This window comes from Eurosta solidaginis, chromosome X, assembly GCF_040869045.1.
Source record: "Eurosta solidaginis isolate ZX-2024a chromosome X, ASM4086904v1, whole genome shotgun sequence".
In the NCBI taxonomy this organism is placed as follows: Eukaryota; Metazoa; Arthropoda; class Insecta; order Diptera; family Tephritidae; genus Eurosta; species Eurosta solidaginis.
In genome coordinates this window covers 136022351-136038698 of record NC_090324.1, presented here as the reverse complement: position 1 = coordinate 136038698, position 16348 = coordinate 136022351, and the positions used below count along the sequence as shown (strand labels likewise).

The following is a 16348-nucleotide window of genomic DNA, read 5'->3' as shown; positions in this document are numbered from 1 at the left end:
TTTAATTCCTTTCCCCTTTCACGCGTTCACCCGTATCAATTTTGTGGTAAGTTAAATTTTCTACTCTAGCTATTTTATTACTAATTTTCTAGAAATTTATTATAGCTTACTGTAATATTTTAATTAATAATTATATTACTAATTATATCACTAGTTATATTACTAATTATATTACTAGTTATATTATTAATTATATTACTAGCTATATTATTAATTATATTACTAGTAGGCATTAATTTTTCATTATATAGATTAAAGGTACATAACCGTTTTTCATGGTTTGAAAATGAACATTTTAGTATTTATAAAATCTTAAATCTGATTAAATATAATTAGAATTCTTATATTTAAGGATTCGCGAGCTTAATACCGGCTTATAATAATTGAATTTCAATTATTATGTTTTCTAAGAGCAACTGAAAAGAAAGAAACATTTACTGGCATATTGTGATGGAACCATTTCGAAAACCGCCAACGCACTCATCATCAAGCAATTTTGTAATGTTATCAAAGGTTTCACCGGGATTCGAACCGTGAATCACATGGTGAAACTGCAGTTTCCTTTACGGATCAAACCCAGGTGAAACCTTTGATAACATTACAAAATTGCCTGATGATGATTACGTTGGCGGTTTTCGAAATGTTTCCATCGCAATATGCCAGTAAATGTCTCTTTCTTTGCAGTTTCTCTTAGAAAACATAATAGTTGAAATTCAATTATTGTAAGCCGGTGTTAAGCTCATGAATTCTTAAATATAAGTATAAAATGAACACACCATTGAACAAACATACATAAATATGTAAAACTGAGCCCGAGTTTACAAAGCTTCTCATTCGCAACGAAGAAGAACTTTACAAAAACAAATCTACATGGCACACAAATTAATATAGAGACAAAATGTCTCAATTGTGTTGTTAGTGTAGAAATGAGAAAAACTGAATTAAGCATGAAAACAAATACCAGCAGGATAGCCTAGTGGTTAAAGAAAACTGCAGTTTCACCATGTTATTCACGGTTCGAATCCCGGTGAAAACTTTGAAAACATTACAAAATTGCTTGATGATGATTACGTTGGCGGTTTTCGAAATGGTTCCATCGCAATATGCCAGTAAATGTTTCTTTCTTTTCAGTTTCTCTCAGAAAACATAATAATTGAAATTCAATTATTATAAGCCGGTGTTAAGCTCATGAATTCTTAAATATAAGTATAAACTGAACACACCATTGAACAAACATACATAAATATGTAAAACTGAGCCCGAGTTTACAAAGCTTCTCATTCGCAACGAAGAAGAACTTTACAAAAACAAATCTACATGGCACACAAATTAATATAGAGACAAAATGTCTCAATTGTGTTGTTAGTGTAGAAATGAGAAAAACTGAATTAAGCGTGAAAACAAATACAAGCAGATAGCTTAGTTGCTAAAGGCAACTGCAATTTCACCATGTGATTCACGGTTCGAATTCTGTTGAAACCTTTGATAACTTTACAAAATTGCATAATGATGATTACGTTGGCGGTTTTCGAAATGGTTTCATCGCAATATGCCAATAAATGTTTCTTTCTTTTCAGTTTCTCTTAGAAAACATAATAATTGAAATTCAATTATTATAAGCCGGTGTTAAGCCCATGAATTCTTAAATATAAGTATAAACTGAACACACCATTGAACAAACATACATAATTAGAATTCATTTATTAATTTCTTTAAGTAAATTTTTGTATACGATTTATATTGTAACGAATTTGCTTGCAAATCCTCTTATTTGCAATCCTCTGCTAAGTTCGCATCACTAAACTGTTGAATAAATAACTCCAATTTGTAATAATGCAAAATGGCCTTTATTAAAGTACTTCACAATAACAAACTGTGCAACGAATAGCTTGCTTAATAACCACACTGATTGATAGCTCAATGAAACTCTACTATTCAAAATAACACTGCTATTGCTCGCTAGATATCGTCTTAATCAAACTGCTTGACAACTCAAATCAAACTGAATTACTTCTTACTCGCCTGCCCCGATTTTATAGTTTACGCTGCATACTTCTAGGCTCTTCGATTTCCAGAAGTTACTAGTTAGTTTCGGCTACAAAATCGCCAGCCACAACTACGTGCACAAATTATTGCTCTCTCTTGTGACAACTCAGATAAGATATATGCATGTGTTTGTGCATTGCCGCTCCGCTGCTCGTATACGTACATATGTGTAGACGCAATTATTCGTTTATGTAGATACATAATGATTGAATTATTGATGTGAATTTTTGTAGTTTACAGTCTCTCGCGCATACATAGGCGTATAAGTAAATGCATCTGTGTGTGACATCTTTCGGCTGCCTTATATATGTGTATACATGATTTGATTATTGACGTAAATACTGCTTATCGTGGCCTTGGTATCGCCTTAGTGATGGTATAACTTAGTGATGTTAATATCCGTGACAATATGAATGGTTTTTTATTTGTTTTTAGCTTTATCAAAAATCTTTACATTAACACCGTCTACCTCAGTCACTTTGTATGGACCTTTATATACATTTTTTTGTTTATCACGAGGCTCTTTTTGAACTAGTACCATATCATTTTTATTTACATTTACTGGGCGAGCATCTCTATCGTACATTTCCTTATTTCTTTGTTTATGCTTTTCAATAAGTTCTTTTGCTAAAATATGAGATTTTTGCATTCTGCATTTTACTTCGTTAGCATAAATTTCAACGTTGTAAATTGGATCGATTTTTTCTTTTGTTAATTCATTTGGCAAAGTAGCTTTTCTACCGAATATTAGCTTAAATGGTGTAAATTTGTTATCAAAAGCCGTATATGGGGTTGTATTATGCACATATCTGTATTTAAGATAGACATCCCACTCAGGAAAATTATCATTAAGGTAAGCTCGTAAGTACTCATTAAATACTCGATGGTATCTTTCGATGGTACCAACGGTTTCGTGATGGTAGGGTGTAGAAAAGTTGTGATTGATTTTTAAAAGCTTGGTCAATTCCGAGAAAATTTCATTTTTAAATTCTATCCCTAAATCGGACTTTATTGATTTCATTATGCCATAAGTTAAGACAAAACCTTCGAAAATTGCAGATGCAACTGTTTTTGCAGTTTTATCCGGTATAGGTATTTGGTTAAATCACACATCATGGTAATAGCGAACGTATTCCCATTGTTTGATTCTGGCAAAGGTCCTATCGTGTCTATAACGACAATTTCAAAAGGCTTGCAAGTAGTTGGTGTGAGCACCATATTTTTTTTTATTTTTGGTTTTACTTTGTTTAATAGGCATTTTTTGCAATTCTTAACAAATTTGTCAATGTCGCGTGTCATATTTTTCCAGTAGTATTTAGTGCGTATTTTTGCGTATAATTTTTTGTTTCCGAAATGACCGCCTGATATTGGATCATTGTGATAAATTTGCATGAGTTTAAGTTTTTTGTCTTCGTCAGTTACTGTTTCAACTGGTTCCGTTAATATAATAGTTAAATGTTTTAAAATCTTATTCCCGGTATCTTTAAATTTTGCAATAGTGAATTGATGAAAAATTATATCATCCTTTTGCCAATCTATTTTCTTAATATTGTGATTGCCGGCGTTTCGTTCCAACCTCATCTAGATTCGCTATTTTGTCAACAACCGCAAAATTAAGTAACGCGAGCTTTTTATCCAAAGTCGAAAAATATTTCGCTCGACCAAGGTTGTCCAAAATATCGTCTACACGAGCCAACGGAAATTTGTATGCAATTAGTTTTTTGTTGACTGCCCTAAAGCCTACAAACATGTGATACGATTTTTGGCCAGTTGGGTCTTTTTTCGGTACTAAAATCGATGGGCTATTGCAATTTGATGAACTTCCTTCAATTTAATTATTTTTAAGCAAATTATCGACCTGTTTATTCATTTCGGCACGTTGCAAATATGGCAATATGTAGTTTTTAATGTATACTGGATCCTTGTCTGTTAGTCTTAGTTTTTGTTCCTAAAAATTATTAAGTGTCATTAAGTCGGTTTTTAGCGCAAAAATATCGGAATATTTCAAACATAAATCGAGTAATTTCTCTTTAGCATAAGAAGGCATTTGTTTTACTAAAATTGATTTAAGCCCTTCTATGCGTATTGAATCGATAGATGTATCATTTATGCGATAAACATTAACATGTTTTATGTCTTCAGTTTGAATATTAAAACCTTTTACATACTTTACTTCGTCTGTGGTGTTTATAACTTTAATAATTGGATTATTTGTATCAATGATACATTTGGCTGTAAAAACACCGTTGAAAAGTTCATGCGAATCTACCAAAGCAGGATTTGTAGAACTTTTCAAACTAAAAACACGAAAAACTTCGCATCTTGATGGAATTACAAGAGTGTTTGTTGAAGTGCTATGCAAAATTGAAATATTTACTTTTTCTGCCCCTTGTCCGAATGTAATTGTGTCATTAACATAAATGATTATGCATTTGTTCGTTTTTAGAGTCTTTCCCTATTATACCGTCCGAAGGAATATTAAAGTTGTCATTGACAACGTGAAGAGTCAGAGGAAAAAATGTATTTGATGCTATTATATTTGTACTAACTGTGCCTAGTCACGGATAATTATAATTTGAGGCAAAATTCACTCGGACTTGTTGTTGTTCCCACATCTCGTACTACCCATTTTAATAACTTTTTTACTATCGTATCTTGTAAAGCTTTCAATACGCTACCTGCGTCTATACGTGTCAATAGAAATATGCGCGAATTTTTAAAACATGTCAAATCATTTTTATTAGAGCAGTCACACGACGACATCAAAACTTTGCTGAATTCTACCACTTAGTAATTTAATTTCAACAGTTTTATTTTCTATTTTTATACATTTTATTTTAAATTTTGTAACTTTAACTTCAACTTATTAACTATTTTCACCCCACACACATTTGTATATATTTATTAATTTTTTTGAGATGGCATTCAAAACTAAAGTTTTAGATAACTTTACAGAATGCCTTACTTTTCTTTCAATTTCAATGTATTAACTTAAGTGGCAATTTTATATATGTAAACATGTAAAAAATTATTTTGATTTGAAAGAAAATGAATAAATCTAATCTAATCTAAATCTAATCTAGTGTCGTTACTGTGTCTGCTGTTACGCCTGTTATATTTATTACGTTACTGTTTCTACTATTGCATCGCTTGCCAAGCTGAAAATTTTTATTAGTGAAATGTCTGCTTGTGAGTCTAGTAGAAAAGAACATATTTTGTGAGAATCGCTACAAGCGGTTTCGACGAAATCGGAAAAATTTAAATTTAGACAATATATTGATTTAGAAGTATTTAATCGAATTGCTCCTGCTCCCTGTGTTCGCGCCTGAGGGGCGTCGGCGTTTAAAGAACGAACATTGGCGGAATTTCTATTATTAGAACGCTGATTATTTGAATTTCTACTATTTGTTGATCGACTGCTATTGCCATTACTGTTATTGTTGTTAGACCTATTGTTGCGACTATTGTAATAGTATTGCGAAAATTGGTATTGTTATTTTGCCTGTTTGTATTTCCATTGTATCTAAAATTGTTGTTATTATTATACCTGAAATTGCTGTGACCTCTAAAATTTCCTCTGACCTACTACTACTAGATCTTATTGGGCGTGACCGAAATGCTAAAACTTGACGCTCTTTTACCTCCTGTTCGCGTTCAATTATCATCTTTGTTACTACGTCTTTAGAATCTTTGAGAGTAGTTGAAGCAAGTATAGACTTTACCATGTCTGAACGACTATTCAACCTACAAAGGTTAATTGTTTGCTCAACCGCCATTTCATGAGCTTTTGCCTGCGTCATGCCCTCGATTATCAGCGAATCGGAAAGTTCTTCTACATATTTTGAAAATTATATGAAATTGTTGTTTGCTCTCAAAACAGCAATTTTGCCCGCGACAACTTTCGAGTTGTCTGGCCTAATCTTTTTACGTAACGCTTCTTTAATTTGGCTAATTGAATCTATCTGTGTTGGTAGGGCTTCGCGCGCTTTACCTTCGAGTTTTGACTTTAGAAATGCAATAAATGTAGGAGTTGGAGCTGAATCAGTTACTGTTTCAATTAATTCGATTTTATCGATAAATAGTGGATCACCACTGTAATTTTCTCGCATCATTCGAGCACACGAAGTAATGAATGATTTGGTATTTGAAGCTGTTGACAAATCGTCGGAATCGGACATGTAAGGAAGAAGAAAACAATTTTTAAATTGAACAGCACAGGCTAATGCGTAAAGCAAAATATGGGTCGCTGAAAACGAAAATATAAAATGGATCTAATCTTGAAGGAATTATGTATATAGAAGCTACCTTTAAAACTAAAGTTATGTAATGCGCTGGAAAAAGTAAAATTTGAAAAAGACGAGGGTACTATGAGCTTACCAAATTTATGTTATTTAAAAAAAAAATTTTTTTTTTAATCGGATTTACAATTTCAAATATTGTTATAATGCGGACGCACCGCGTTTAATCAAAGTTCTAAAGTTTTTTTTTTTATCACGGACGCACCGCTTTTATGCAAAATTCTCAGGTTGTTGTTGTATTACGGACGCACCGCTTTTAGGTCAAATTTATCAAATTGTTTTTGTATTACGGGCGCACCGTTTTTAATTCAAATTTATCAAATAGTGTCACGGACGCACCGTGTTAATTAAAAATCTCATATTTATGTTTACAAAATAAATTTTTACGCTTGAAAACGTACATACATATATGGGGTCGTTGGACAAAAACCAAAAAAGGGTTTTTAATGAAAACGTTACAAAGTTATGTTTTTGTGAAAGTTTACAATTGATTAGAATTTTTATAAATTGGATTTAGAAGCAACGAAATTAAATTTTTACATATTTATGAAGTTGTGATTAAAACAGTTTAAATATACTGAATGTGAAAAAGTAGAAAAAAAGAATTTTATTTGATTAGATGCATTAATTGGAAAATTTTAAGTTTGGTTTTGTCTAACTGTGACCCATATTATAAAAAAAAAAAAAATTCATATACAATTTTTATAAATGTATTTGTGTTGTGCTTTTCTCATTTTTTTTATGTTTTGTAACGTTTTAATAAAAATAAATTTTGTTTGAAAATTGTATCATTAACTACATAGCTACATATGGATAATGGTACAGTGTGATATGATAGGAATTTGATGTAGTATTTATAGAAAAGGTAAATTAAAATATAGCAAGGTGATACTAAGAAAATTCAAACTACAATGTTTTTAAAGAAAGTAAGTTGAAAGAAAATTTTAATTGTCTACTTTTGTTTTATGCACACTGTGCGCCATACCCATGTAAAATATTATGTAAAATATTTGAACTGCCAATTGTGATGCCAAATGTTCGCTGCTGAATAATAACCTCCTCTGCTGCTTTAATAACCCCCTCTGCCAGTATGTAGTCGTATGATATGTTGTTGCTGGTTTTCGGCGTTATGTAGGTGTATAGCTGTACTCGTAGCTGCAATTATTGATGGCGTTTTAGCTAGGCCTGTTATGTACAGTTTGTGAAGTATTTTATAGTTATCTCCGCTTTTACTAATTTGAAGAATTTTCCGTTATTATAAATTATCTCCGTTTTTTAAATTATCTTCGTTTTGTATTAAATTTGTAGATTTTTCATTTTTAGTAGTTAAAAATAAATAAATGTAAGGCGCGATAACCTCCGAAGAGATCTAAGGCCGAGCTTCTCTTCCAATTTGCGTCGTGCTCCTCTTAATTTTTCCTACAAATTGGCCGGACGGGGCCTACATGTTTTAAGCCGACTCAGAACGGCATCAGCAAGGAAGATGGCTTTTAACTGAGAGCTTTTCATGGCAGAAATACACCGGGAGCGCTTGCCAAACACTGCCGAGGGGCGACCCCGCTTAGAAAAAATTTCTTCTAATTGAAAAAACTTATTTCTAAAATTTTGATGTTGCTTTGCCCAGGGTGTGAACCCAGGGCATACGGTGTGGCAGGCGGAGCACGCTACGATCACACCACGGTGGCCGCTTGTAGTAGTTGTTGATTATAATATAAATTGTTTGCCGTATTTAGTAATTTGTATTTTATCTCTGAATTTCTTTGAAAGTTCTTTAGCTATTAAGTTTTTTTTTTATTGTCTCCGTATAAATTATTAAAAAATTGGTTTGTTCGACTCTTTTTATTTTACGTAGTATTATCTCTGCATAATTTATTTTAAAATTTCCGCATTAGATTATATTTATTATGTTCGTAGTTTGCTTAGCTGCACTGTAACACTATTGCCAATATATTACCTGGTGCTGGTACGTATGTAGAAAATTGGATTTTAATTCAATTGCTTTTTCAGCATTTTTTTGTAAATTTTTTGAATTTGTATAATTTTTTTGCAAACTTTTTCACATTTTTAAAGTTTTTTTTTTGTAGGGTTTTTTTGAATGTATAAAAATTTTTTTTTTGTATATCTTTGAATTTTTATAATTTTCGCTATGCCTTATATTCCATTCGAAGTGACGGCATTGTCAGCCCACTATCGAAATTGCATTCCTTTAATATGCGCTGCCATATCGTTTGTGGTGCCATTACACCATATGAAAAATATTTAAGTAAACTTTTTTTTGTTAATATTTTTTTTAAATTTTTATAAATTTTTTGTAAAATTTTGCACATTGTTAAATTTTTTTGTAGGGGCTTTTTGAATGTTTTTAATTTTTTTTTGTATGGGTTTTTGAATGTTTTTTTTTATTTTTTTTTGGTATGGTTTTTTAAATTTTTATAATTTTTTTTTTTAATTTTTATAATTTTGAAAGAATTTTTAATTTTTACATTTTGAGCGATTTTTCAAATTTTTAAATTTATTAAACGATTTTGGAATTAAATTTATTAAACGATGTTGAAATTGAATTTATTAAACAATGTTAAAATTGAATTTATTAAACGGTAGCTACGCGCAAATATATGCCAGATTTTTATTTGCACACTTTTTTTTTGCGAGTGGCCGCCATTTTGCGGCTTGGACCACGGTCGCCATGTGAAATGCCGCGCGTCACCATGATTTCGTATAAGGTGATACTCACGCTGGACACCTGTAATCCTCTTTTCCAATTAAAAGTCCCAAATCTGCACTAGACGAATAAGCTTTTACACTATAGTTTTTTATTAATTGGAATTATAATATTTTAAATGTACAAACACTCACACATTTATTTTGTGCAACTTTACATGAGCACCGAAACTTAATATGCGGTCACTTACTTTTTAATACGTGTGTTCTGGCCGGGCGCGTAACTATAATGACTCGAATTCTATTTTTGCACTATTCCGTTACTTGACATTTCCATAGGAATATCGGCATTGCCAGCCCACTATCGATATTGCATTCTTTTAACTTGCTTTACCATAACGTTATTGGTGCCATTACAATTATTTCGAAGGTGTGTAAGACTTCGTTTATTTGGAAACCTGCCACAACAACGCCTGCCTTGAAATCCAGCGGAGAATCACACTTGCCAAGGTAGGTAATTGATAAATAAAGTCCTCCTTCGGTAAACGAAACAGTCACTTATCGTACCCGTTCTTATATATGGTGCGGTGCATGGATGTGATGAGGCAGTTCTGGGATTAAGCGAACTTAAACACAGCGGGTACATTGGCTGGGCCATGTTATACGAATAGAAAGATGATATTCGGCCATATCGGATTCCGCCCACTGAAGCAGAGAAAAATGGCGGCCCCCACTCCGCTGGAAGGACCAGATGGGAACGACTAAAAGTCCAATGATTTCATCAACGTCTTTCTTTCTCCCAATTTCTCTTTATAATATGCCTTTATGACATACTTTGTTGCTATGCAGAAGGGCAGGTTTTTTTTAACTTGGAGGTGACCCTACACGAGGAGTTGCCATGAGTAACAATGTGTACTACATGTTTCCAGCCAATTTCTGGTCACCAACCACTGAGTATACAATTACATCGCAATATAACTATATTAAACCTTTAAAGTAGATGCGATCTCTTTACAAGGGACTTGTAGTCCAGGCGATTTTTAGTAACATCATCGCGTTCACAAGTCGCAGGTTATTCCACTGTGTAATAATTTATTGTAGGCCAATTGCGGCATTTCCTTGTTAAAACTTTCAAGAAACCTTTTTTTACAGTTTGTTGTTTTGTCAAATTTCCTTAGCAGTGTTGCCAATTTAGTTTTTTTTAGTTAGTGAAAGTACTAGAGTGTCCGGCAGACTTATTCTGCTCCAACATTGTTTTGCCAACATTTCAAATTGAGCCTCGCTTCCCCTCTACACTCTCTATCCGATTTTCTTCTACTTTATCTCCCATTTCCATTTCTTATTCTATTTATCTTCCTTCTGCTTCTAAGCCCATCCCCAGTCCAACTACTGCTCCCACTCCCATTTCTTCCACATCCACCCCCATTTTTATGCCTACTACTAACACTCACCTCAATTTGCTCATCTTTGGAATCTCTATATATCATGTATGGAATACCTGCTTCACCTGAACGACAGGCTTCAACAACTTTGTTTTCATAAAGCATTACGAAACTATATGCAACTAACAAAAGTACAATTTTTAAAATCGCCGTCATCTTTACAATAATGGGTAGGTTCTCCTATCCTCCCTGCCATGCATCTACTTTCTTAAGCATTTGTGATTTCTGCAAACAAAATTAATTTATATTTTTTTGCGTCTATCTCCTTCTCTCCATGTTGGATCCCTGTCTCTCCTCTATCTATCTCTGAACAATGCGCACCATAAGCTAGATTCTTTGGAATAGGTCGGACCTTGGTCCACTTTCCGGAGAGAAACGGTGCTAAAGTAAAAAACTAGCCATGAATGAACGATTTTAACACGCTTTTAGCGAAGTATGTGAGTATTGTAATTACTATAGAAGAGTTACTAATAAAGGAGATATTGCCATTTGAGTTATTCATTCGACGTTCAGCGACTCGAACGATAGCAGAAGGTGCAAAATAATCAGGATTTACTCAAATTCATTACAATTGCTGTCAGAAGAGGGATTGTTGAATAAGTTCCAGACTTTTAGAAGACAACAAGGACATTTCTAAGTTGAGTGAATTGAAGGTCCAGCAACTAAAAAAGGAATTGGAGAACCGTGGATTGACCGGGAATAAGTCCGAACTTCAAGCACGGCTACGAGACGTTGTGAAGTCGGAAGGAATTAATATGGAAGGATATGTCTTCCATCCTGATGGAGACAACAACAAAAATGGAAGAGCAAAACGAAACACCGCAAACAGTGACGAACACAGACTTGAACATGATATTGGCTGCAACAACTGCACAAACGTTGACAATGATATACAAGATGGAAGCACAGGAAATAAAAAATTTCATCACAGCTGGAAGAACGAAAGACATATAGAGCATCTCAATTGAAATAACAAGACACACGAATAACATTACAACTAGAAGCGCAGGAGGCGCGTATATCATCAGTTTGAGGAAAAAATTGCCATCGAGAGGGATATTTTGAGAGGTCGTATAAGGAGTTGCAACTAAATCGCCCAGCAGTTGCAGCGAGTAGTCCAAAGGTAAAGACACCATCCTTTGACGGTTCTGTTCCTTTCCGGGTCTTTAAGCTACAGTTTGAGAAGACTGAAGCAGTGAACAACTGCATTGCTGAAGTTGAAGTAGCTGCACTAATTGTGGCATTGAAAGGGCCTGCTGCTGAAATATTACAGATGATTCCCGAGGGAGAACAAAACAACTACGTAGCATTTATGGGTGCTCTAGAGAGGCTATACGGAAGCGAGTATAGGAGGTAGATTTACCAAATGGAGTTACTGTACCGCTTTCAGAAGGCACATTTCAAGAGTTTGCGGCGGATATTGAAAGATTGGCTCACCTTGCAAATACGGACGCACCTGTGGAATACACTGAGAGAGTTAAAATTCAAACCATCACAAAGGGTATTAGGGATGTCGAAACAAAGCGAGCTGCATACGCAAACCCAAAGCATATATTCGCTGAAACGGTATCACATGCTCTGATTTAGGAAACAGTATCGATTTTGTGTAAACCAGCATTCAAAGCGAGGAGATAGAAAAGCCAGACTAGGTAGAAACCAAAGCAAACGTCAAGCTGTAAAGTTGATTCATATCTGAGCTCTGAATTTAGGATTTTTCTTTAAAAATGTTATAAAATACGCTTTGCTATTAGCAATTAGAAATTAATTTCAAACGTTCTTCACACTTCAATTTTTTACTAACTTCAAATTATAAAATAAATGCATATACAAAACTATGCAAAGTATTGAGCGCATCCGCGGTTGCCGGTTGATAGTACTTGACTGCCGATAGGAAAACTGTTGATGCGCGATGGCAGTGGTGGGCGTTGGCGCCTTCCAATTCGCGCGCACGGCTGCCCGTAAGAATGGCGCACGCCGCCGTCTAACTAGCCATGTAGGCGGCTTAAACAAAATTAATTGCTTAATATTGTTAAAATTAGTTTTATTGTTGACATAAGTAGTGAAGTGAAATCATTGAGTATACATCAAGAAATCTAATTAAATTTCAGTTCTTTTAGTTATATTTTTAATATAAAAATTTAATATTTTCATCAATTTTGCATATACACACACCTATTTAGATATTTACATGCAGTTGAATTGCCGAGTGTTTTCGCATTGTATTGTTGCTGTTGATAGGCATCAATTTTAATAGTGTAATTGTTTTTATTTTTGATTTTGCGTGCACACTTCATTTCTCTTTCTTCATTTTCCCAGCTGTTTGCGCGGTTTGTTCAGTTTTGTCTCAAAATGTTCAAAGCGTATCCCAATCTAACAGCTATTTTCCAACTATTTTTATTTTTACTTACTTTATTTTAGTTCATGCCATTATGCGGGCTCTCTGCAGGAAATTTACTACTTATACTTACATGACATTCCATTTTAGCTGATCCACGTACAACAATGGAGCGATAAAAAAATGAGTACTATTGACGAGCTCCGAATCGACGTTAGGTGCAGATGCAATATACTCTTCCTAGCTAAGTGAAGTCCATTTTACAAGGCTGCAAGCAGAACGTGTAGTGGGTAAACATTCTTCCTTCAAGTATAAATCAATTTGCTTTTGAACCAGTGCACATGTTTGTTTAATCAAATTCAAGCGAGAGCTCCACAATTGTTGTATGCATTTTAAGAGTGCTGGTATCATTTTTTGTAACTTTGTTCATTCAGCTTGCATCGCGGCTGTAACAGTGGGCGATGTGTTATCGATGTTATTAACGACTTCTATGCAACACATTGACTGCAGCCAACGATAGGGACGTCGACATTCCTTCGTACTTAAATGATCCAAACATTCTGTTGGTGTCATGCTAATATGTTTCAACTCATCTTCACCGCCAGGCATGGGTATAGTATCACCCAAATCGTTGACACACAAATATTTCAATACGTCTTGTGTGAGCGCTGCCTCAACAAAACTTTGTTCAACATCACTTAAGCTTACCACTGTAGCTCCTGTTACAAACCCTAAACGTTTGAAATAACGTAGCTTCTTTACTATAGATTCTTCCATACTTTTGGCGTTATTACCAATTGTAATTCGTACTTCAAGCGGATGAGGCTGCACAAGCTGTTGCAACTTCCATTCCGTATCCATTGGTACATGTAGTGCATCTTGTAGTGGACGCGTAGCTTTCAACAACGTACGCAAGGATGGTGCAAATGATGTTATTTTCTCGGTCGTTAGTCCAATTTCCCTAAATACTTGATGTTTGGTATTCAGTAATTCTTTGCACTGTGCAGCTGATTGTTTACGTAGATTCAATTCACTTTCTAAGCGTGCCAAATGCTTGGTAAGTCCAGTCAATGCCGGCTTCGCATCTGTGGGCAGTAGTGATTGGTCGTCTTCTTCTTCTTCATTGTCTGGGAGCAATTCTATATCATCATCTTGGCTCTTGACTTATGGCAGTAACGTATTTCGCGCTTTAAATGATAAATTTCGTAGAGTAAATTCTGCAAATGCAAACGATTACTATCTAATCGGACCTTTTCGCGATGCAGATCTTCTCGTCCAGAACGTAGGCTGTATTTTATCATGCGATTGACCTTTTTGATCAAGACAAATAGCAGCGAAGCATATTTGCGCTTCGCGGCAAAGTCCTCAGTCCGCTCGCGTTCCCCCAAGCCATTCTTCATTTTGAGTAGATCATCGAAGATGATGAGTAGTATTTCGAAACTTTTATGCAAGGATTCCGCCATTTAATACAAATTTTATGAACGATTCGTACAAAAAAAATATACTGCACACAATTCAGCCGTTTAAAATTAGTTTTGGATTGCGCAATTCTCATTAAGTCCAATAGCACAATCAACTCTGGAGTACTGTCAAAAATTAACATAACATTACCACCCTGACCTAGAGCTTTAGAGGAAGCCGGAAATTGTGTCTGACGTAACTTTGGTAGCAATTTTTGCATTCGGCCGTGCGATGGTGCAATTTATGTATTTCTCCAACTTGTTGACGTTTTTCGACAAATTTCCTCAGGATATTTAGTGTCAACTTGGTCCGGAGGTGTCTTATGTAGAAACATTCCATCTTTAATACTTGTATTTGGTCGATTAATGCTACCAAAGCTGGTGCACCCGTTTTGGCGGCGAAGTAACATAGGAATACCGTAATACCACGTACATATTTGGTAGTCTTTGATAACGATAGGCGTTGAAAGAGCAATGCAAATATCTGGCGCATATTTGGTGGTAATTGGTCGGCGGGATAATAGGCGAGCAAATTTTTCATAAGATAGAAACCCTCATGATCATTCGATTTTGAGGCAATCATTTTTTGGAAAGTACCTAAGACAGCGTTCAATTTCTCAACTTCTAAGATTTGCGAAGAACCTGGCCTAATAAACGCAGTTATCAGACGTACAAGTGGCGTAGCATTGCCTGGCCGATCTCACAAAGCTGGCACCAACAAAAAAGGAAAAAGTGCCCAGTATGGCTCGGGTATAGTGCCGCTGCCCTCGCGTATTTCTAACAATAGCGAAAACATTTGAAAAAAAAAACGTAAGGCATAAATTCCAATATGTCTTGTTGCAATATGCCTTGGAAAACAGGAAATCCTGATTCTTCAAAGGAACTAACCGCGGCTCTGTTTTGCACACGATTTTTATTGCCAGTGATAGCGTTTCAAAGAGATAGTGATCAAAATTCAGTTTTGTGCACCGCATATTATACCCATAGCAAAACCTGCAAAGAAAAAGGAAAAAAATCCATTAAATAAATAAATGTAAGGCGCGATAACCTCCGAAGAGATCTAAGGCCGAGCTTCTCTTCCAATTTGCGTCGTGCTCCTCTTGATTTTTCCCTACAAATTGGCCGGACGGGACCTACATGTTTTATGCCGACTCCGAACGGCATCTGCAAGGCAGATGAGTTTTCACTGAGAGCTTTTCATGGCAGAAATACAATCGGAGCGCTTGCCAGACACTGCCGAGGGGCGACCCCGCTTAGAAAAATTTTCTTCTAATTGAAAAATCTTATTTCTAAAATTTTGATGTTGCTTTGCCCGGGAGTTGAACCCAGGGCATGCGGTGTGATAGGCGGAGCACGCTACCATCACACCACGGTGGCCGCCGAAAATCCATTAATAACTGCATAAATGGGCATCGCAAAGGTGTGACAACAGCCGCGGCGGCCGACGCCGCAGTTGGAGCACCCCTTTGCGATGCTGGTAACCTAGAAAACAAAAAAAAGGGAACGAACAAAAAACCAATAATTCCATGGATCACGTCAACCGCCTGCATCCACCACCAGTCACCTGAAAATAAAGGAAAATGAATTAATAATTTAAAATAAAAGAATATATCAAATGAACAAATCTTAAAACGAAGTTACCATTTTCTTCCAAAATTGTCCATGCGTCATGCTTCAATCGCCGGAGTTAAAAAAAATTTAAAGAGCGAAAAAAAATCATTAGATTTATTTACAGCTTCTTTCAATTCAATGGAATTCCACATTCTATTCACGGGTGTGTATGAATGTTCATTTGTTTCGTCTCTTGCCGTTGGCAATTTGTAACCAACGTTTGTACATATATATGTATGTGCCCTTACATACAAGAATATAGAAACGGCAGAGTTGCCATGTTATCTAACGCGACCACCAAATGGTCCATTTCACAACGCCTCTGTCAGGGTTCAGACATTCACTTTTCCTTTACCCAGGAAGACCACGATCCAAAGAAGAAGATCGACCTTATTTGTGAACCATTAAAATTTATTCTGCAAATAACACAGCTTAACCATCCCATTCATGGATACAAAACAAAAGAAATTCAAATCTAAATAAAATCAAAATAAG

General features: G+C 35.0%; 1 protein-coding gene and 1 pseudogene across 1 annotated transcript in view; one reads left to right on the top strand and one right to left on the bottom strand.

Moving 5' to 3' along the window:
- Positions 1-16348, top strand: part of LOC137235482 (calcium-dependent secretion activator-like) — a 3515579-nt gene that overhangs the window by 2781664 nt on the left and 717567 nt on the right. The window lies entirely within an intron of this gene.
- Positions 12862-14245, bottom strand: LOC137234550 (THO complex subunit 5-like; annotated as a pseudogene).